General features: G+C 51.4%; 1 pseudogene; it reads left to right on the top strand.

Annotated features, from left to right (window-relative positions):
• Positions 1 to 9,684: 9,684 nt before the first annotated feature.
• The window catches only part of LOC130018336 (vacuolar protein sorting-associated protein 33A-like), a 67,084-nt pseudogene continuing 53,675 nt past the window's right edge, over positions 9,685 to 23,093 (top strand).

Raw genomic sequence — 23,093 nt, 5'->3', positions numbered from 1 at the left:
CAGGAGTGTCCCCTGAGCATTGCTTGGGAGGCTTCTCCACCCCCAACCTCTCAATATGTAAAATAACATTCTTACCTTCAAGGAATGATTTTATCATTGGGGTAGTGATGTTTTACACACTTTTCACAATCATGGGTCTGCGCCAGATTATAATTTCTGCAAGTCAAGTGTTAGTTGAATGTGCACTTGGCAGACCTGTGTGAACCTTATGGAAATGGTGGTGCTTGAACTCTTTCCAGGGATTTAGATAAGGAGAGAAAAGATCCTTGAGAGCAATCATGGCCTCCTAAGCCAGGCAACTTCGCTTCACTACCACTGCCATCATCTCCATAAGCACTTCTCAGGACTGAACTGTGTGCCAAGAGCCCTGGCAGTTCACCTTTGGAAATTCATATACGTTTTATAATGACTTAAAAATGTAGGTATTGTTCTTCTCCATCTTGCAGGGGAGGAAACTGAGGTTGGGGTGCATCAACTCCCATAGTTAAGAGGAGAAAGAGCTAGAAATGGAGCCCAAAATCTTGACTACAGAGCCATCTCTCTCAAATTCTGGAGTAGCTCTATAGGAGTCAGAGAAGAGCAAGGCTCACGAGTAGCTATAAAGAGATAATGAGATGGGATGGGGTGAGGCTGCCTCTTCCCTCCCACAGCCCAAAGAGACCCCAGTTACCGCCCACAAATGGACCCTGTGGCTACTCAACAAACTGCTTTGGCCATGATACCAGAGACTCAGAAACAAATCTTGGAACCCAGCGGCTTTTGGCAGAAATCCCTCCAGATCTAATTGTTAAGATTTCAGAAATCCAAAATCGTTATTCATGATCAGCAATAGAAAACAAATTGCCTAATGTTGCCTTTTCCGCAGATGTAAGTACAATCCCAAATAATAATGGTGGGTCTGGTGTCGAAATATTGAATGTAATCAAAATAGAGAGAGAGAGAGTAATGAAGAAACCATCTGCCACACAGATAGGGGGAGGATGTGGGCTGGGGGGTATAGTGGGTGGGGGTTATGGTGGTGGTAAATTTGCACTGGTGAAGGGACGGGTGTTTCATCATTGTATGACCGAGACTTAAACCCAAGAGCTTTGTAACTGCTCTCATGATGAGTCAATAAATAACTTTAAAGAGAGAGAGAAATAATGAGATATTAAACAAATATAAAGTTACTGCGTGATTTGATTTTAGGAGTTCTGTCCATTCAGCATAATTGTAACATAAACAACAGAAATTATTCATCTTGGCCAATTGCAGCAGAAATGAATATTGCAAATGGAATGGAAACAAAGGAAGATTTTTTTTCCAAAGGAAGGCTTTTAATCAGATTTTGGAAAAGACAACACAGACCCAAGGATTGAGGAACTAAGAACTCAACAAAGTTTTCTCCAAGGCCTGAATATTAGAGAGGCTGCATTTTAGCTGCTCTCTGTGCGGAGTCCTCCATCATCCTTTGAAGATTCAGATTTCAATCAATCAGCTAAGATTGGCCTCTCTTGGGTCTTATGCCCACTCTTTGCCCAGCAGGCTTTGGAATGGTTAAACAAAGATTTTCATACTAACAAGGTTTCTATACTAATTTAACAAAGGGTCCTATATTAATAAAGGTATATTATAACAAGGGTTTCTATACTAATTTGACCTGTCGTCCCCTTTCAGAAAAAAGAAAAAAATTAATCCATTGCACCCCTGGGAGTACTTGGTAGAGCACGCAGGATCAGGGCCAGTCCAGAATGGCCAGCCAAGCTTCATAGTTTTTCAATTATTTTATTTTATTTTATTAAATCGCCATGAGATAGAGTTACAAGCTTTCATGTTTGCGTTACAATCATACAATGATCAAACACCCAACCCTCCACCAGTGCACATTCCCCACCACCAATCGCCCCAGTACATCCCCCCTTTCCCACCCTCCCCCTGCCTCCATGGCAGACCGTTTCCCCATACTCTCTCTCTACTTTGGGGCATTATGGTTTGCAATACAAATTCTGACAGGTTAGCATGTTTGGTCTTTTATCTACTTTCAGCACACATCTCACATCCCGACCAATCCCTCTAACCATCATTTTCTTAGTGATTCCTTCTCTATTCCAGCTGCCTTCCCCCTCCGTCTCCCCCCACCATGAGGCAGGCTTCCAACTGTGGAGCAATCTTCCTGGCCCTTGTGTCTACTGTCCTTGGGTGTCAGTCTCATGTTATCTTGTTTTATACTCCATAAATGAGTGCAGTCCTTCTATGTCGATACCATTCTTTCTGACTCATTTCACTTAGCATGATACTCTCCATGTCTATCCACTTGTAAGCAAATTTCATGACTTCAACTTCTCCTAACAGCTGCATAGTATTCCATTGTGTAGATGTACCAAAGTTTCTTTAACCAGTCGTCTGTTCTCGGGCATTCAGGTTGTTTCCAGATTTTGGCTATTGTGAACAGTGCTACAATGAACGTATAGGTGCGGATGTCATTACTACTGTGCTTTTTTGCACTCTCGGGATATATTCCCAGAAGTGGTATTGTGGAGTCATACGGAAGCTCAATTTCTAGTTTTTGAAGGAATGTTTGTACTGTTTTCCAGAAAGGCTGGAGCAGTCGGCATTCCCACCAACAGTGAAAGAGCGTCCCTTTTCCCCTACATCCATGCCAGCACTGGTTGCTTTTGCTGTTTAGAATCAAACCTCATCTTATTGCCCACTGTAATTTTCACCAAGTCCAGGAACTTGTTGTATTCTTCTGCCAGTTCATTGGCTTTAGTTACTTCTATTCTACCTATTTGTGAAACTATTCCTTAATTGTCTTTGACCTTCTTATGTATTTAGTTTAGCATAATCACCTCAAGTTCCATCTGCTTTGTCCCAAATGGCACAAATTCATTAGTTTGCCTTTGAGTATATCTAGCCCAGCTTCTTTATCCAACCACAGTCATTGGGAATTTAGGTGGAAAATGGGAGTGCTGTATGCTGTTCGACTATGAGGGGGTGCTTATAAAGGTCGCACTTTAGTGAATAGTGAGACTGAAAATCCTGGCTGTAAAATATGAAGAGAAAACGATAAGGAATAAGTCTGAGGCAGCAATTTGGAGAAAAATGGTAGTTTCTTTGCAGTTGCTTGCAAGGCTGAGGATTATACTTTTTTTGAAAGAGAAATTGAAATAAATTACAGCTTTCTAAGTATTTCCATCAAAATAGCAATTACTTCTATTGTCTCCAACATCATTTCCAGAAGCTTCACAACGAAATGAGTTAGCACGAAAAGTTAGTACAGAAGTGCAAAAACAGACAGGCTCTCTAGCATTAAATATTTTTCCTGCAATGGGATGATCTTTTTAAATAAGTCTAGGGCCAGGACAATAGCCCAAAGGTCTGGAGCACATATTTTGCATGTGGGAGACCGGGTACGATTCCCAGCACCCCATGTTCCCCTCAAGAACTCCTGGGACTGACTCCCAGAGCATCAAGCTGGTGGTAGCCCCTGAACACCAGGTATAATCCACAAACCAATCCACACAAGAAATAAAAGTACCAGTCCAAAATTGTGGAATAATAAGGAGGAGGAAGCCTGGTGCATCACCTGGAGTGGCCCTCAAGAAAAGGAACAAACTAACCCTCAGATTCACGCCTCTTTAAAGTGCCCCTCCCCCTCCCCAGGACCCTGAGCTGCAGAAACAACCTTCACCCCTTCACCCCTTTGGCTTTGCCGTGGGGCCCCAGGGCATGTGTTTGACACAAATGGGCTTTATTTATTGGAAAAGAGCCTCTGTTTGCAGCAATGGGGGAAGTGCGAGACATTCCTGAGTTTGTTCCCGGCACCTTGGGGTCAGGGAACATGGACCGTGGGGGTGTGAGTACCGATAACCCCGCCCACCGCCCCACGTGGTTTGATGTCTGGCATTGCAATCTACAAATTGCAACAGCCCCTGCGCTAAAACACTGCCAAGCAAAGCCTTTGGGCAATTGTACTGGAAGAGCAGAGGAGAAGAGAGTCAGCACAAAGGATGCCTAAAATGGGAATAAAAGTCTAATCCTGGGGCAGAACCCATGGCACTGCGGGGAGGGCCCAGCCTTGCCTGAGGCTGACCTGGGCTCAATCCCCGGCGTCCCATGTGGTTCCTAAGCTCTGGCAGGAGTAAGCGCTGAGCACAACTAGGTAGGACCCATAAACAGAAGCAAAAAAAAAATTATAAATCAAACATTATTTAGCAATACAGACTTTTGAACCCAGTGGCAGCAGTAGAATCTGCAGTCTTATTACTTCAGTAAGAAGACCGTACGACCAACCAAAAAAGAGACGACCAAAAATTCTGCAGTGACCGGATCTGGAAGGGGAAGAAAATAACCACTTTTCTGTACACAAATTTTTCTTTCTTTTTTTTTAATGACATGCTAGGGGCTGGAATGATAGTACAACGTACAACGGCTAGGGCGTTTGCACATTCAATCCCCAGCATCCCATATGGTCCCCCATGCACCAGCAGGAGTAATTCCTGAGTGCAGAGCCAGGCATAACCCCTGAGCTTCGCCGGGTGTGACCCAAAAAGCCAAAATAAAATAAAATAAAAAAATGAGTAACGTGCTAGTGTTATTTTAATTAAAAACTACATATTCCCTTGCATGTAAAAACATTGTTGTTGTTGTTTTTCACTTTCATCACTCTATGGGGCTGGAGTGATATCAGAGCGGGAAGGCTCTTGCCTTGCTTTTTGTCTGACTCGGGTGTGATTCCCGCACTCCATATGGTCCCCCGAGCACCGCCAGGAGTGCTCTCTGAGCACAGAGCCAGGAGTAAGCCCCGAACACCGCCAAATTGCCACCAAATAAAAAGAACTATCTTGTTACAGATTCGTTTTCTGCATTTACTGTTATGACTCAGGAGAACAAAAACTTCAACCAGAGTACCAGGAGAAAAAGACATCGTTCCACAGGATGGAAAACATCTTGAACTGAGGTGGAGCAGAGAAGCCCAGAATTTGAACTTGCTGCAGAAATGCAAACGAAAGTCAGAATGAAAAGGACAAATAGGGGAGCTGCAGGATAGCACAGCGGGCAGGGAACTTGCCTTGTTTGAGGCCAATCCAGGGTCCATCCCCGGCATCCCAGGTGGATCCTCCCCCAGCCAGGAGTGATCCTTGAGCACAACGCCAGGAGTAGCCCCTCACATCACCAGGTGTGGCCCCAAAACAAAAGAAAAGAAAGAGGCAGATAGGCCTAAGCATATCTGAGCTTTGCTCTGAAGTCTGGGGCCGCAGGGAGCACAGGCTTTGCAGGAGGCAGAGTTCCCTCCCTCCACGCAGCCCCCAGCAAGGAGCCAGGAGCATCCCCAAGGCCAGCCCACTGCCAGGCTGCAGAAGATGGAGGACACAAGGAAGGGAAATGAAAGGTTCAAAACAGGTCCAGCTGCGGAAGGCAGGGCCAGTCCTGTACTGCTCAGACCACTGCTAAAGCCAGAGCGGACGGGGTGGGGGGGTGGTCCTGTTCTGCATCCCCCATGTCCCTGACGGCCAAGGACGGATACCAGAACCAGAATGTCAGGCGCGGCCTTTGGTCAGGAACTCTGCGGGGCCGGGAGACAGTCTCCGCGGTCCTGAGCTCACTGTGGGTGCTGATGTCTGGCTGTCTCCGCGCTCGCTCGCTGCCGTGCTCACCTCACCCTCTCTTTTCCCTCCCACTCCTGCTTCCTTTGCTCTCTCTGTGTGTCTTTGATGGTAAGACTAAAGAAAGTCTATCCACGTTATAATAAATAAATTTCATATATATTTTTTAGTAAACCAAGTCGTTGTATATACATTTTTTGGCTGCCTTCGTCCGTCTGTGTCTTGCTTTTGTTTCGTAAAATACTCTCGACAACAAACACAACACTCACACACACGCACACGCACGCACCCTTTTAGATCAAGCCACAGCAAAGAACTTCAGTGCCAATTTAGTTCTCCTGGCTGTATTTGCATTTCTCTTCCTGTTTCTAATATTTGGTTCTTGTTATTTGCATTTTGAAAGGTTGCCCAGTAACACTTTAAGGTGTTTGCATCATGACTGATTTATTTCTTATGTAAGTCTTGTGGAAAGAATCTGGATAGTGTGATCCCTTGGGAAAGGTTTCTGGCCCCGGAGACCTCCCTTCCGGCTCTCCTCCCTCTGCTGTTGCTCAGGACACCAACTGTAAAGCGTGTGGCTTTAAAGGGGCCCATGTATTTGTGACCCGGGCATCGGTAAAGAGGCCCGATGTCCTCTAGCCACTTGTGGCTTGCACGGTAGAAGTCAGAGCTGAGAGGAGACCAAGGGAATTAGCCGTGAGGACTGGTCAGCAGGAGCAGCTGCCGGGGTCTGTTTGGCCGTGTCCATGTAGGGGTCGCCACACATGCCCTGTCATGGACAGCCTGCCGGGGGATTGTGCAATGTTCCAGGCTTGTGTCAGGAACACGCCAAGGAAGCTGCCCTCTCCTCCTGCCTCAGAGCTCATGGCTCAGGCAAGTTGGATAGTCCTGACCAAAGAATGGGGATCTGGGACTGGAGCGACATTCCAGTGTGGAGAGCAGTTGCCTTGCACACGGCCAACTGGGTTCGATCCTCGGCATCACATATGGTCCCCCTGAGCACTTCCAGGAGTAATTCCTGAGTGCAGAACCAGGAGGAACCCCTGAGATCTCCCGGTATAACCCCCCTTCCCCCCAAAAAATCAGAATCTGCTCATCTTCCTTAAACCCCCTCACTTTGAATAAACATTCAAAATCAGATTTTCTAAGTGTGTGTTAGATTTAGAGCAAGGAACTCTTAAAATAATCTTATGGTGGCATCAGTTACCAAATAAGTTTGTTTTGCTTTGCGTTGGGGACGCAGTGCTCTGCAGTCATTCCCGCCTCCAGAGACCATGCAGTGCTGGGGACCAACCCAGCTCTCCTGTCTGTGAAGTGTAGACCCCAGCCCAGCCCCCAAACACATGCCGTAGGAAAGTCAAGATTCCTGACCCACGGGGTTGCATCAGAGATTTCCTTTCCTCTAAAACCCTCTTTTTTCCACCTAAACAAGATCCTATTTCCTAGCGGGGTGTTACTCATGTAATAGCTTAACTGCACAGAAGTCCACCCTTTCTGGTGTACGTCCAGCCCTTGGGGTTGAATTCAAGAGATCTCTGTTAGTCTCAGATTCTTTTCTTACTACTTAATGATCTGGAGTGTAAGTGTGAGCCACACACTGAGATAAATACACAGTTCTCTTTTCATCTCTGTGAGAATTTCAGTTTGCCGTAAACCCATGAGAATTCTGTAATGTGTGTGCGGATATCTTGGGTCTCACTAACCAGACATACATTCTGCCATTTCTAACGTGGGCCTCAGTCTCCGATTCCTCCTGTCAGTTTTTGGAGGGATCCGACCCTCGGAACATGCTCCTCGTTCACCCACTCACCCGGGGACCAGGGAGACTCAGCTTGTTGCTGTAAGTTATGCCTCCTTCACTGTGTCACCTGCCCGCATCACTGGTGCTATGGCCCAGTGCATGTGATGTAAACATGCATGACCCAGTGCCGCAAGGTGAATGGAGGGAGTTCCCATTGGCCCTCCCGACTTCTCCTAGGGCTGCACATTCCCTCCGTCCCCAAGGCACACAGATTTGAACCAGTGAGTAAGACACGAACATCCACAGCTGTCCTGGACCCCAGACTTTAATGAGATTCCCCACTTCACACGCACCTCTGTCTCTCTCCAAATATGCATCCCAGGAGCCACACTTCTGTCCCCTCTCATGTCCTTTCCAGGCTGTGGCATTGCCCAGTCTTGACTGGCCGTCCGTCCCCGCCCTGTGCTCCCCCACACACGTCCTTTTGTGGTGTAAATGCTCTCTCTCTCTCTTTCTCACACATACACACACAGCCACACACACACCCGTTTGGTTGTATCTATTGTGTCTTTGTTCCTTCTCTGTTTTGCCGCCCTCTCTCCCCAGGCCAGGTCCTCCATCTCCTCCTCTGCAAGCCAGCCTTGAGGCGAGGCTGGCCGAGGGTGTGAGGCCACCCACCCTGTATGTCCCGAGCTCTCATCCTCTACCGGAAACCATGTTCATCTTTCTGTTCTGGCCTTTTGCGAATTGCCTTTTTGTTTAAGAGCAACTCACTTTGGTCCTCTCCAGAGTCTGGATGAAAATCATTCTCTGTTGGATTAGTCGGAACAATCTTTGCCCCTGTTCTGGCTCAGAAAGGTTTCAAAAACACATTCTCCGAACTTGCTGAAAGTTACTGAACTGAGTGATACCCAATGGATACTCCCAGCATAAAGCCGCTCTGCAAGACATTCGTATAATTGCTTTGCATGTGTGTGTTTTCATTGTTGTCATTGCTTGGTAATAATTTATTCCAGAAATAGCACTTCAACCTGGGATTAGGTGTTTAAAAGAATTCTTTTTGGGGGGTGGGGGTGCAACCAGTCCTTCTTTTCTTTTTTCTTTGTGTTCTCCATCTCCCAAAGTTATTAACTTGTTTCTTTAAATTCAAATGGACAGAACAATACGCAGGTTCTGGCATGTACACATAGGCAACCTTTTTCTCCCTCACAGTCAGTAAAATTTCACTAAACTTCTGCAAGCATCAAAGCCTCGGCCCCTCCCCCTGCAACAGTCCTGGGAGCCGTTGAGCCTCGGTTCTAGGGCAGTTGTGCACTGGCCTCTCTCTGGGTTGATTTCTGGCATTTTGAACTCTTTGGTCTTTTAGAGAATCCGAGTTCATAAGAGACCCCGATGAAAAGAAAGCTTCCCTGCAGAAATCCATCAGTACTAGGAGTGCTTTGCTCACGGAGAGCAGAGCTGGAGAAGCTGAGAAATGAGGTCGATCCCCGGCCCCGCCCACTTGGACCCGAGCCACGCCCATCTCTGCCCGGGCCACACCTACCTGGGCCGAGCCACGCCCATCTCTCTGAACCACGCCCACATTGGCCTGAGCCACACCCACCCCTAGGGCCGGGGGTGGGATAGTCGGGGCTGGGCGGAACCAAGAGGCGGAACCCCAGACCCGGAAGAGGCACGGGGTCCCCGGCCGCTTCCGGCTTCCGGCGGAGGCGTGACGTCACGACGTTCACGTGACCCGGGCGTCACGTGGCGGCGGGGCTGGGCGGCTCCGAGGCCGCGCGGGAGACCCTGGACTCCCTGCGCGATTCCCGGGCGAGTGCGCGGGCAGCGAGGGGAGGGCTGGGGCCGGGGCGGGCGGCGGCCTCTGGAGCCGGGGGCGCCCCCAGTGCAGCCCGAGAGAGGGGCCGTTGCGCTCCCGCCCTGCGGCCCGGCCCTGGGAGGGAAACGGGGCGACTCGAGTCCGTCTGGCAGGCCGAGCGCAGCCCCGCGTCCAGGCCCTCCCCGCTGTCCCGCGTGCGGGTGTCGCCGCCTGCGACCCTGGAGCCACTTTCCCAGCTGCCTGCTCCTCCAGGGTCTCCTTGGCAGTTCACCCGCAGGGTTCATGACCCCAGTCTGACCCCAGGACCCTGCAGACACACTCTTTGTGGAGGACAGTGACTGTGCGTCCGTGGCCAGTCGCACCCCTTGCCCTGATGCTGTTTTTCTTCAGGCCACGGAATACGAGTGTGTCAGCTGTTGCTCACTGCAAGCTTTGTTTGTCCGGAGTTTGCAAATGACTGTTGTTTGCTGCTGGCCGTTATTGAAATTCCTTTCACTCAAATAACGGGATGCTTCTCCCTCCCGCAGGCAGTAGTTTGGGATTAGTATCTCACAGGACCGTTTGGCTTGCTTGCACAGTACTCACTTCTAAAGGTAAAAGGGTTTTGGTTATTATTATTTTTTTTGACACTGTCATTCTGGACTCTAGCAAGAGTAATGTGATGTTTCACTTCTGGAGCAACTGGTGTGCAGAGCTGTCTGGCTTTTAGAATCACTGACGCTGTTATGAGTGGTAAATGTTTTATCTTCTGTGGACCTTTTGTTTATTTATTTGAAGGAAAAAACCTTTTATTTGGTGACTTTTAGGAAGGGGACGAGCAGAGAGAGAGTAACATTTCAAGAGAGACCGTGGGCTTCTCCAAAGGCAGAGAGAGCCCCTACACACATCCCAAGATTAGACAGGAAAGCACAAAAGTCCCCATCTCAAGGAGAGCTGCGGGCACCGCATTGGCTCGGCTACATGGGCACACGCAGCTCAGGGGCTCGGGCAGCATAGGAGCCTTCAGTGGACCTTTCAAGGGTGGGTGTGCTCCCCCTCTTCTCCTCGATGGAGCGGCATGTCTTCTGATTGTTACGTAATGTGGCTCAAAGTTTTTCAGACACAGGATTGGTTGCTTCAGCCTGAATTTATACACCTGGCTTTGGGGAATCTAAATTTTTATACTAAAGTGGTTTTTTTATTTTACTTGGGGGCTCGTGCCAGGCAGTGCTCAGGCTTTGCACTCAGGATCACTCCTGGCAGTGCTCAGTGGACAGTATGGGGTGCTGGGGATAGAACCCAGGGTCAGCTGAGTGCAAAGCAAGCACCTTACACACTCTACTTTCTCCCTGGCCCCGGGTCTCCTGAGCACTGCCCCAGGGCACCTCCTGGTGGTGATTCTTAGCAGTTCGATGATGCTTGGTGCTGTGGTGGCAGGGATATCCCAGGCCACTCCAGTGGCCTCTCCAGGGATGCACATGGCAATGCTTGAGACCCTTGTGGTGCCAGGGGGCGAAGCTGGCAGTCATGTGTCAGGCATGTACCTTAACCCCTGCACTCTCCAACTCAACACTAAAGTATACTGTGCTTTGGAGTGGGAGTGTTACAACACCTGAGTTTTTGTTGTTGGTCTGTTTTGTTTGGGCCTCCCCTGGCAGTGCCCAGTCTTACCCCTGGCTCTGCACTCACGATTGACTCCTGGTGGTGTTTGGGGACGGTGTGGGAGACCAGCAGTCCAACCCAGGTTGGCTGCCTGCAGTGATGCCCAAGTTTGGGTCGGCTGGTAAGTTTTAGGGGTTCTGTTCACCATTTGTATGTGTGCTTTCCTAGGAACATGAGGTGGAGAAAATGTTCACACTCAAAGGAAACCTCTTGCCAGCAGCCGATGTCAAGAATATCAATTTTTTCGTCAGACCCCGGCTAGAACTGATGGATATAATGGCTGAAAATGTGCTTAGGTATCTCAGAGCTGATGCTGGGTCCATACGGAATCATTCCTCTAGTGGTTTGAGTGCTCATCAGGACACCTTTGCTTGCCAGCGCTTTGGGAAGTGGATCTTTGGACAGATGTGAGAGTGTGTCGGAGGAGAATGGGGGGTCAGGAGCAGGAAACTCTGCAGTCAGCCAAGGATAGATCCTCGGAACCCAGTGCGGTCCCCAAGTCTCCCGGGAGTGACTTCTGAGTGCATAGCCAGGAGTTATCCCTGAGCACCTGCCGGGGTGGCCCAAAAACTATAAATAGAGAATGGGAAACTTTGTGTATTGGGGCTTGGGGAGGCAGGGCAAACCACATAAACCCCCTGTCTCAGGACAGAAGAAAGCTCCGGCCTGTCTCAGTAGAAGGACCCACATTTCTTTATAAAAAGAAAAACAGCTAATGGTTCTTTTTCAAGTACTGAATACCATATGCTCAAACTTCATAAGCAAAGTCAGGAGAAGCTGATTAAAATTTAATGCTGCAGCGTCTATGGAGGAAGTGCACCAGCCCAGTCTGCATTACGTTTGATCGACGTGGCCCCTAAGGACTTAAAAGCATACGGGGTATTTGAGCAAAATCGGGCACGGTGTGGAGCAACCTTTTATTTTCCTAGAGACATCGCTTGATTAAATAGAAACATTTTTTTTCTGCAAGAAACAGATGTCTGTTGCTATAACCCTGAGAGGTTTTTTTTTTCCTCTTTTTGGGTGACACGTGGAAATGCACAGGGGTTACTCCTGGGTCTGTACTCAGGAATTACCTCCGGTGGTGCTCAAGGGACCATATGGGATGCTGGGACCTAGGAATCCAACCAGGGTCGGCCGCATGCAAGGCAAACGCCCTACCCGCTGTGCTGTTGCTCCAGCCCCAACCCTGAGAGTTTTCATGTCCCATCAATGGCCCAAGAGAAATTAACACTGCCCCTTGGCAGAGCACAGGTCAGCGGTTTCCAGAAAAAGCATCAAAATCAAGAGAGCAAGAAAACTAGACTCTTGGGCCGAGTCAGTGGTGGGGGGTAGCTCATAAGCGTCTCTTTAGGGCCCACTGTGTGTCAGGCACAGGTGGGGCCCTGGGGAGCAGTCCTCGCATCGGGGCCTCGGGCTAACACACAGTCCTTCTCTTGCAGTGAAGACAGATGTGGCCCCACAAGAGATTTCCACATCTTGTTTGTGCCCCGGCGTAGCCTGCTGTGTGAGCAGCGGCTGAAGGACCGGGGCGTCCTGGGCTCCTTCATCCACAGGGAGGAGTACAGCCTGGACCTCATTCCCTTCGACGGGGACCTTCTCTCCATGGAGTCGGAGGGAGCCTTCCGAGTAAGTTCAGTGTTTGCCCTTTGAACTTGACGCTCGTTTCTGCCTCGTTTGTGATGGTGACACTGACACTGGCATTTCAGTGATTCCTGGAAGCCTCCAGTTTCTTCCTTTTGGGGAGAGACGGGAGTTGGGCCACACCCAGCAGTGCTCAAGGTTTACTCCTGGTTCTGTGCTCAAGGATCACTCCTGCCCATGCTCGGGGAACATATGCGGTGCCAGGGACAGAACCCAGGTTGGCTGCGTGCAAGACCAGCGCCTTCCCCTGTGCTGTCTCTCGGGCCGCTGCTCTTCTTGCTTATGGAGACCCTCCTGTTTCAACGAATTCGCTTAAAATTGTTAATGCCCTTACTGAATTCTCAAAAATCAATTGTCCTTAAATGTGTTTATTTCTGGTGTTTCTCTGCTGCTGGTCGATGTTTGCCCTTGTGCCCGTCCCACCCTGACTTGACTGCCTGTGGAGGAAGCTTCGAGAGTGGAAGGCAGGGCCGCTCCAGCCAGAAATAGTCAAGTCTGTCACTGCGTTTTTCCAGTTAGCCATTTGTGAGGGATTTTGTTTTCGTGACCGCCTTTCCCCTTGATTGAGTCTTGGCAAGACCTGAAGACTCTAATCTTACATTCTCATTTTCTAGAAATACAATTGCCTACATTTTTCATTCAAACTCTTGAGGTTCTGCAGTGTGACCTCGGGGCTGGGTGCAGGGTGTGCGGGAAATTCTGTTTCTCCCACACGCCCGTCCCAGCCTGTTTCCTACTGGTTATTTTCAGCACATATTTATTTGTTTGCTTTGCTTTGGTTTTTGCTTGGGGCCTCACCTGGTGATGCTCAGGGATTACTCTTGGGGGTCCTCAGGGGTCCATATTTGACTCTTTGATGCCAGGGAAGCACCTTTGCACTGAACTACCTATCTGGCCCCCCGGAGTTTTTCTTTTTTAAATGTTGCCTTTTTCTGAAAAGTGGATTTTTGTTTGCAAATATGATTTTATATGTTTTGTGTAGTATCTTTATGACAGGGAGCACTTCTGAAAAAATTCTCTTTAAAAGTGTCAGCTTGGCTCTTAGGTGCGCCTGGGCCAGAACTCTGGCTCTTTCTTCTGTGGGGTGAGATTTCTCCATGTTTAGTCCCTTAAGAGAATCTGTAGACCCAAAAGCATTGATTTATGTGAGTTTTCAACTGTTGGAGTACACGGAGCTTAGGTTTATCAGGTTGCACCCATCACAGTGCTCCCGAGTCTCTCCCATTACTTTGTCCGTAACCACTTCTATGCTCTCTTCCCCAACCAATTTGTAAGGTCTCATCCTTCTTAGACACTGAAGCTGTACTGTAAGTTAATATTGCCTTTCTCCTCTCCTTATGTCTTTTGAGCAGTTTACTTTAATGCAGTGTCCTTTTGTATAGATACAGGAAGACAATTAATTCATATTATGCTTTATAACTTAGAATTTAATTGGCTTTGGATATTATTTGCTCCCGGGCATCTGCTTTCTCAACTTAAGCCTCAGTTGCCCTCACTTCCTATTACCCCAAGGGCAGGGTCCCGAGGAGGGACTGGATGGAACCAGGGCAAGCCAGTAAGTTATGTGCTACCCTGGCATCGCGATGGGCCAGGCCAAGGTGCCACGGTTCTTAACTATAAGTTAAGAGTTTGATCATAGGCAAATGCTGTCATGATCCAAAAGTAACGACGAGACTAGGACCCTGCTGCTAGGAATAGGAAAGATATCTGGCCTGAGCACTGCAGTCTGAGATCGAGATGGCCCTAGGAGAGCAATTCTATAAGCTCACAGTATTTCTTACTGTGTCCATTCAAAATGATTAATATTATGTATGCTTATATGTTGGTTGGACAAGGAGAGGAGAAACAGGTCCTAGAAGCAGTTTTCCTGTGTGTCCTGACTAGCTTGGATGAGACTGAACTTTCTCCCCTTCAGACTGCCTTCAGTAAATGATTTCAGTATATTGAGGCAGTTTCCCTTAGCTCACAGGAACCTAGCTGGCCTTAGGTATGCAGATCCCAGGTGCTAAGCCAGGCCTGCTCTTTGGGATGTAGATGCCTGGCTCCAGGCAGGCTGATGTAGATTCCAAGCTCTAGGGCCTGGTCTTTGTTGTGCTAATCCAAGTGCTTGTAGCTTGTAAAAGGTGAGGCCAGGATTCCTGAAACAATGTGGATGTAAAGAAACAATGTATGGTTTGCTGCCTCAATGTTCTTTCTGTAACTCCTTTTGATGACATCACTATATTGCGCCCTTTAGAGGTACTGTGATCTATATAAGGGAGATTTAAGGGCTCTCTGGGGGGACATGTGCATCAGAGAACCTGGGAAGATGGGGCTGAGGACAGAAGCTGAGAGAACAAAGGAGCACATGCTTGAGAGATCCTGGGGCCTCCATGACATACATCTCTTCCCTGTAATAAACTGCTGCTAAGACCAACCAGCCTGGTCCCCGTTTCCTTCCTTCACCTGACCAATGCCATCCACCTCCCCATAGTGAGGAAACAGCCTGAGACCACCGAACATGGGCTGTGGGAGAGATAGACCGCCGGCCCTTTGATTTTTTGTGTGTTTACACATTCAACCAGATGTTTTTCCTATGACATATTATTCACTGTAAATAGGGAAAATTGGGCATGGCTGGAGTTCTGGCAGGCCGAGTGAGACCCCCCCCCAAGTGGGTAACCAGCACCTAGAGTGTGCGACCCTCAGCCTCAGCGAGAAAGGGAGGGAAAGGGAAAAAAAGTACCGGAATGAAGGGGAAGATGCAAGGGGGAAACACATCAGCTTGATAATGTCCTCTAAAAACGGCGTACCAGGGCCAGAGAGATAGTAAGGTGGGTAGGGCACTTGCCTTGCCCCGGCCGACCCGGGTTCATTCCCGGGACCCCATATGGTCCTCCAAGCCTCGTCTGGTGTGACCCCCAGTACTAAGCCAGGGAGTCAGCCTGAAAACGTGCCCAGCCCCAATGCTCCCGGTGCCGCTCATAGAGGCGGGACTGAATAAAATGTGTATGTAGTATCAGTGGGTTTAGCGCTGGGCCCTCGCAAATGGCCCTGGGGGCTGAACGGCCCTGTGAAATCCACTGAGAAGACTAGAACTCGGCTGATAATGCAAAGGTTCACCCCACTCCCAGTTACAGCAGAGCAGAGCATGCAGGGTAGACATGTGTTGTTAACGTGTGTGTGTGTGTGTGTGTGTGTGTGTGTGTGAGTGACACATCTGGCGATGCTCAGAGGGTACTCCTGGCACTCTAGTAGCCTGGCATTGGTCACTATCGCTCTGGCCTCTGTTGTTAGCACTGTAGCACTGTCCTCCCATTGTTCATCGATTTGCTGGAACGGGCACCAGTAACGTCTCTATTCTGAGACTTGTTGTTACTGTTTTTGGCACATCGAATATGCCACAGGGAGCTTACCAGGCTCTGCCGTGCGGGCAGGATACTCTCGGTAGCTTGCCGGGCTTTCCGAGAAGGACGGAGGAATCTAACCCGGGTAGGCCATGTGCAAGGCAAACGCCCTACCCGCTGTGCCATCAGCCCCTGTGGTTAACTTCAAAAAAAATTTTTTTAATACGGAATTATGGGTGGTGGGGATATAGGTTAGAGGGCTAGAGCCCCAGCATCACCTGGGGAGCCCCGGGTTCAGGACAGGAGGGACCCACACACCACCAGATATGGCCCTCGGGGCTTTTAAAGAGGAATTACAAGGGCTGGAGCAATATACATTGGGAGGGCATTTGCCTTGAACGCAGCTGACCCAGGTTCAATCCCCGGCATCCCATATGGCCCCCAAAGCACCACCAGAATAATTCCTGAGTGCAGAGCCAGGGGTATCCCCTGAGCCTCGCCGGGTGGGAGTTGTTTGAGGTGTCTCTGTAGTAATAAACCATTTTTTAAAATGAATGTTTTGTTTTTGTGCTCGGGGCTGGGCAGGGCCGGGCAGGAGCCGGCTTAGCTGTCCGCAGGCAGACACAGTTCCCACTCTGAACAGTCTCCTGGGCCCCTGAGCAGTTCGAAAGAGGCCCCCTAATGCTTCCCTTCCACTGAATCTTCCTCTCTGCTCTGCTCCAATGCAGAGTTTCTGGTCCTTTTCTGAGGACTCTTTGGACATCCCAACCAGGGTGTTCTGGACTGAAGTGTGAGGCTGCACCCCAGACTTGGCAGAGACATCCTATGGGACCTTTGGGGATACTGTTCTCACTCTGGGCCAGGCTCTCTGGGAGGTCTCCCTCTGCACCCCGCCCCCAGTCTGCACCCCTCGTCCTCACGCCTTTGGGGTGCACTCCCGCAGGCCGCTGCCTTAGACAGGGTCAAAGATTCCACGATGAGGGGCTGGAGCAAGAGCACAGCGGGTAGGGCGTTTGCCTTGCATGCGGCCGACCCGGGTTCAATTCCCAGCATCCCATATGGTCCCCCGAGCACCACTAGGAGTAGTCCCTGAGTGCATGAGCCAGGAGTAACCCCTGTGCATTGCCAGGTGTGACCCAAAAAGAAAAAAATAAAGAGAGTCCCGCGATGGGCACCAGCAGTGCCGCCCCATCAGGTGGAGTGCAGGTGAAGCGCGTTGCGTGGTTTCCCTCCTCTGCTCTCTGCACTTGCTGGATGAAGGGATTGAGGCGCAGGAGTGATCTTGAGGGCCCGCTGGGGACCGTGTGTGCTCTGTCAGCCCTGCTGAACCGCCCGGCTGGGGGCGCGTGCGTGCTCTTCCCTCTTTCTGGGCCAAAGATGTTTCTTTTTGTCTGTGTGTTAAATGGACCTTGTGGCCCTTCTCCGAGACCGTGGCTGCCCTCCTCCTGTCCCCTGTGACACTCGCTGCTGTAAGTGGGAGAGGCTGCCTGCCCTTCTGCAAGCCCAGCGTGTTGTGCTGTGTGGTCACGCGGGCATGCAGAGGCCAGCCTTTCCTCGCCCGCCCAGCGATGCTCGCCCCCAGTAGAGGCGCTGCCTTGGGGCCTCGGTGCTGACTCGCAGAGCCTGTGCCCACGCGCCCGGCCCTCTCCCACAGGAGTGCTACCTGGACAGCGACCAGACGAGACTGTACCACGCAGCCAAGGGCCTGATGACGCTGCAGGCCCTGTACGGGACCATCCCCCAGATCTTCGGCAAGGGCGAGTGTGCCAGGGTGAGCCAGGGCGGGGAGGGGGCCTCTCTCCTGCGGGTGGGGATTGGGGCTCCACCTCGCAGTGCTCTTGGCTCTGTGCTCGGGCCACCAAACGGAGGCTGTCTGCGTGCAAGGCGTGACCCCTGGCCCCTCTGCTGTCTCCCAGCCCTCTTTCCTTTTCTCTTTTCTGTTCTTTATCTTTTTTTTCCATCCCTACTCTCCCTCCCTCTCTCGCACTCTCCCTCCTCCCACCCTCTCCATACCCAGCAGTGCTCGGGGCTCACTCCTGGCAGGGTTTGAGGGATCGTATGTGGTGCCAGGAATTGAACCTCGGTCAGCCACCTGCAAGGCAAGCATCCTACCCACCATACTGTCTCAGGCCTGTCTTGTTTTATTTTATTGTTCGATTTTTTTCCGTCTTATTTTTAAATTTTGGATTGCCGGGCTCTTTTTAGCTTCATTTTAAAATCCGCCCATTGCTAAAAAGGCTCTGCCTGGTTCTGTACTTTGTTTCCAGCAAGTGGCCAATATGATGATCAGGATGAAGAGAGAGTTTACAGGAAGCCAGAATTCCATATTTCCTCTTTTTGATAACCTCTTGTTGCTTGATCGAAATGTGGATTTATTAACGCCCCTTGCGACTCAGCTGACATACGAGGGACTCATCGATGAAATTTATGGCATCCAGAACAGTAAGTGAAGTGACATCAGTTACTAATAGGTTAGCTGAGTAAAATCAATCTCAAAAGTGTCTGTTTTCGAAGGTGCGGCCTTTGTGTGTAAGTCAGAATACTTGAAAATGTCAGGCACTGACTTTCAGCCCAAGGTTAAAGCGAGCTCGAGCCAGGACACCATCGGGGAAACCGAGGCAGGCCTTGTGAAGAGGTCCATGCGGTGTGCAGCCCCGCTGCTCAGGCCGTCCAGGGAGGCGTGAGGAATAGAGCGTTTCTGAGGGGTGCCTGGGTCCGAGGTTAGGGGGGTTTGGCCCCGGATGTTAGATTCTGTAGCACTTCAGATCTGAGTGGGGGCCAGGAAAGCTCACGGGGCTAGTGCCAGGCGCACAGCCAGCGCTCGGTTCCATCTGCGCTCCTGCCTTGTCCGGTGAGCACTGAGCCAGGAGTAGCTCCTGCTGGGATACAGTCCGAGAAGTTTCCCACAGTCTGATTTGTGTCTTTTCTTCAGAACAGGGAGCCCCAGGCCGCAAGAGGGGTAACTCCGGCGCCTTCAGGAGTGGCCCTGGCCGGGAACAGCCCTGGGGATGGAGCCCCGGTCTGAAAGGACGGGGATGCAGCTAACTGCATGGGGTCTCTCTGGGGACACAGAGCCCTGCAGCTGCTGAGTGCTGGCCGAGTCCGGACAGTGCTGTCTGTCCAGTGTGCCAAGCTGGTTATCGCAGAGTGAATTGCGATGGCGTGTGTGTGTGTTCATGTGTGTTAGTGTGTATGTCACTGCAGTGGTGAATGCATGGCTCAGTGACAGCGGCCACGGAAGCAGAACAGGACCACACGTGGAGGCATTTCCACATAACAAAGTGTTTCCCTGCTCTTTAATAATTATGGAGGTGTTTCCGTTTTGTTTTTTACCAGTTGTTCCGAAGGATAACTTCTTAAGTTGTTTCCTTTTGGTGGGACACTCGTAAGCAGTGCCCAAGGGACTGTGGGGCTGATCTCGGTGATTTTCTGCTCTGTGGGGCCAGTCCGTGGCCCTGGGGCCACTGGGGCTGTGCCTGACAGCAGCTGGGGGGTGATGCCACACACACAGCCCCTCCCCAGATTCCTGCTCCGAGCTGTCACTGGCACAGGAGCACCCCGGCGAGGGGTCCCCACCTCCTGGTGCTTCTGCAAGTCTCTCGGGGGATCTGGCAGAGGTGCTGGGGTTGGGGGTGCGGAGGTGTGAGAGATGGGGCTCGAGGGGTGCCTCCGGGAGGAAGGAGTTTCGGAAACTCACAGTCTCTTCACATCACACACTTCCTGCTGATCAAACATTTAATTAAGGGAGAGGGCTGGAGTGATAGCACAGCGGGTAGGGCGTTTGCCTTGCACGCGGCTCAGCCCGGGTTCTATTCCCAGCATCCCATATGGTCCCCTGAGCACCGCCAGGAGTAATTCCTGAGTGCAGAGCCAGGAGTAATTCCTGTGCATCGCTGGGTGTAACCCCCCCCCACCAAAAGAAACCGTTAAGAGAAATCTGAAAAACAAGGGGAAATTGGGCTTCCCCATAACCCCCCAGCTCTGTGCCCGTGGCTGGACCGAGGGCGATGGCAGGCCCGTGCAGGAGCTGCGTGCCGGCTGCCTGGGCCAGCGGCTGCCCCTCAGCTTTGAGCTGGAATGCGAGGTCTTGCCGACCTCGTGTATCTCAGCATGTGCTCAGGCCCCGGGTCCCACGGCCACCGTGGCGTGCTGTCTCCAGACGCTGGCGCCCGGGCTGTTTGGAGCGGCTTAGGATTTGGAAAGCATCCGAGAAGTGTTTTTCTTCCGTCGGTCCCGTTCTCTCCCCACATTTTCCAGTGCAGGAGTTCTTGTTGTTGCTTTATGATTCTCAGCACCCACCCCACAGTGCTCAGGGCCCACACGGGGCAGTGCTCAGAGGAAGACAGCTGGACTTGAGCGTGAGCTGCCCCCGATGACCCGTCTCTCTGGACCCACAGCAGGGGAGCTGATGGTGTGTAGACACGTCGGGATTTGTGTTGAAACTGGAGGAGATGTTTTTTTAAAAGGAACCAACTTGGAGCTAGAGGCAGTGCAGCAATTAGGGTGAGTTTGGTCCCCAGGACCGCATGTGGTTCCCCCAGTCACTGCCAAGAATAAGCCCAGAGCACAGAGCCAGGAATAAGCCTTGAGCACTGACAGGTGTGGCCCAAATATCAGAGAAAGGAAAAAGAAAGGAAAGAAGCCTTCGGAGCTGTCTCCCGCCCTCATGCACACTTCCATGCTGAGGTGATTCCTGGGATCTTGTTTTTCTTTTTCTTTTTCGGAGAGTATCTTGCCCGCACGGCAAAGCCTGGCAAGCTACCCGTGACGTGTTCGATATGCCAAACACAGTAACAAGTCTCAAAATGGAGACGTTACTGGGCCCGCTTGAGCAAAATCGATGAACAATGGGAGGACAGTGACAGGGGTCACACTCGGCAATGCACAGGGTTTACTCCTGGCGCTGCACTCAGGAGTTACTCCTGGCGGTGCTCAGGGGGCCATATGGGATGCTGGGACTCGAACCAGGGTCTGCCCGGTGCAAGGCAAACACCCTCCCTGCTGTGCTATCACTCCAGCCCCATCCTGGGCTCCTCTTGGCTTGTTGAGATGTCGGTGTAGACTGCATGCACTTGCACACGCCAGCAGGACAGACATTGGGCCGCCCTGGGGCATGTTTCCTCGGGTGGCCCCGTCCTGAGTTCGGTTCGGGCTGGCAGTGGCAGAAGGCGGCCCATGGGCCAGGCCAGGGAAGCCGTGCGTGAAAAGCGTGAGCGTCCTGCAGTTGTGCGCAGCTAGTGACTCAAAGCCCAGTGCTCTCCCCTGAAAGGAAGTCTCTGGAGTCTCACTTGGGGTGTCCCCTCCCGTGCAGGTCATGTAAAGCTGCCGCCCGAGAAATTCGCCCCGAAGAGGCAGGGTGACGGGCAGGACCTGCCCACAGAGGCCAAGAAGCTGCCGCTGAACTCAGCCGAGGAGCTCCACGCCGAGATCCGAGACCGCAACTTCAACGCCGTGGGCGCCGCACTCAGCAAGAAGGCCAAGGTCATCTCGGCCGCCTTTGAGGTGACTGGGGCCTGGGGCCAGGTGGCAGGTGGGCTGCGGGTGCCTGGGGAAAGGTGGTGCCAGGCCCTCTCCTGGTGTCAGGTCCTTTGCCAGTCACCGTCCGCACTCCCTGTCCCTCTCTCCTTCCTCCCAGCCACTGGCGGTGGCGGCATCTCCGCTAGCTCCTGCATCTAGGGAATCCGGGATCAGCCCGAGCAGGCTGGGACGGCGGGTGATACTGAGAGCACAGTCCCCGGCCCCCAGCTTCCTTAGCGCCTCGCGCCCTCCTGCTGCTCTTTATTCTGGGTTCAGCTCACTTTTGAAACCTGAATCAGTAAAATGATAGAAGCTGAATTTTTTAACTCTGGGGAAGTTTTTAAAAATCACTTTTTCCCTTGAAGGACGGATTTCCTGATTTCATCTTTTTTAGGAGTTATCTCTACTGTATCAGTATTTGTATTTCTTTGGGGTTTTTTGTTGTTGTTGTTGTTGTTGTTTTTTAGGGGAGGCACACCCAGAGGTGCTCAGGGTAACTCCTGGCTCTGCGCTCAGGGATCACTTCTGGTGGGCTGAGGCAACCCCATGGGATGCTGGGGATCAAACCCAGGCTGGCCGCATGCAAGGCAAGCACCTCGCCACTGTTCTGTCACTCTGACCCCATGGTTGTTGTATTTCTGAAGTTGCTTTTGTCTCACTTGGGTTTTGTTCCTCAATTTTTTTATTTCCTCACCGTGACTTATAAAGCTATGGATAAGAAGTGTCGGGCATTCACTGTGCCAGCTCCGAGCTCGCCGTGGTGTCCAGTTCCCTCCTTTCCCGCTGCCAGTGCTCAGGGCTGGCTCCTGGCAGGCCTCGGGGTTCTGTGGGGAGGCCGGGCACTGAGCAAGCGCCTCCCCCACTGTATAGCTTGGACCCAGGAAACGTTTTACACTTGATTTGCTGTTGTTGAGGTCTCAGGCTATACGAGCGTTAGCTTTTGTGGCTTCAAGGCAGTTTGCTGAGCTCCACATCCCTGGCAGGGACCATGCATTGTCAGGTGTGGCCTGCGTGGGCCCTGGGCTCCCTCCCTGTCCACATGGTCTCCCAGTGCTGCAGGAAGTGGCTGTCGGAGTCCCTGGACCCACCAACCTGCCTTTTCTATTTTCGTGTGGCTGTGGGATCTGGTTATAGCCTAATTCGTTTTGTGTCCGTTTCTCACACTAAAAATTAATTTGGGGGAGCCGGAGGGATAGCACGACGGGCCAGGCGCTTACCTTGCATGCAGCTGACCTGGGTTCATTCCCCAGCATTCCATGTGGTCCCGGTGCAGGCCAGGAGTGATCCTTGAGCTCCAGGCCAGGAGGAAGCCCGGGGCACTGCCTTGCACGTGATTCAAACGTGCCCTGGGCAACCCAAAGACCTAAACTCTTAGAAATGCACTCTTGGCAGCCAGGGCTGGGGCTGAGGCACAGTGTGTGTGTGTGTGTGTGTGTGTGTGTGTGTGTGTGTGTGGCCTTGGGTACCTTCCCAGCACTGCTGTGGCTGTGACGGGGGCACGCCCTGTGTGTGTGTGTGTATGTGTGTGTGTGTGTGTGTGTGTGTGTGTGTGTGCGAGGCCCTGAGTGTGCGAGGCCCTGAGTGCTGTCCCCAGTTCTGTCGTGACCTTCTCCCCTCCCTCAGGAAAGGCACAACGCCAAGACGGTGGGCGAGATCAAGCAGTTCGTCTCCCAGCTACCCCACATGCAGGCGGCCCGGGGCTCCCTGGCCAACCACACCTCCATCGCCGAGCTCATCAAGGACGTGACGAGTGAGTGCCCTGTCCCGGGCTCAGGCTCAGGGTGTGTCACTGGCTCCCTGCTACTTCTGGGGGCCCCGGC

The sequence above is a fragment of the Sorex fumeus genome, unplaced genomic scaffold, assembly GCF_029834395.1.
Source record: "Sorex fumeus unplaced genomic scaffold, SorFum_2.1 ptg000262l, whole genome shotgun sequence".
NCBI classification, from domain to species: domain Eukaryota; kingdom Metazoa; phylum Chordata; class Mammalia; order Eulipotyphla; family Soricidae; genus Sorex; species Sorex fumeus.
Note: the sequence above shows the minus strand (reverse complement) of the source record. Positions and strands in the feature narration are given on the sequence as shown.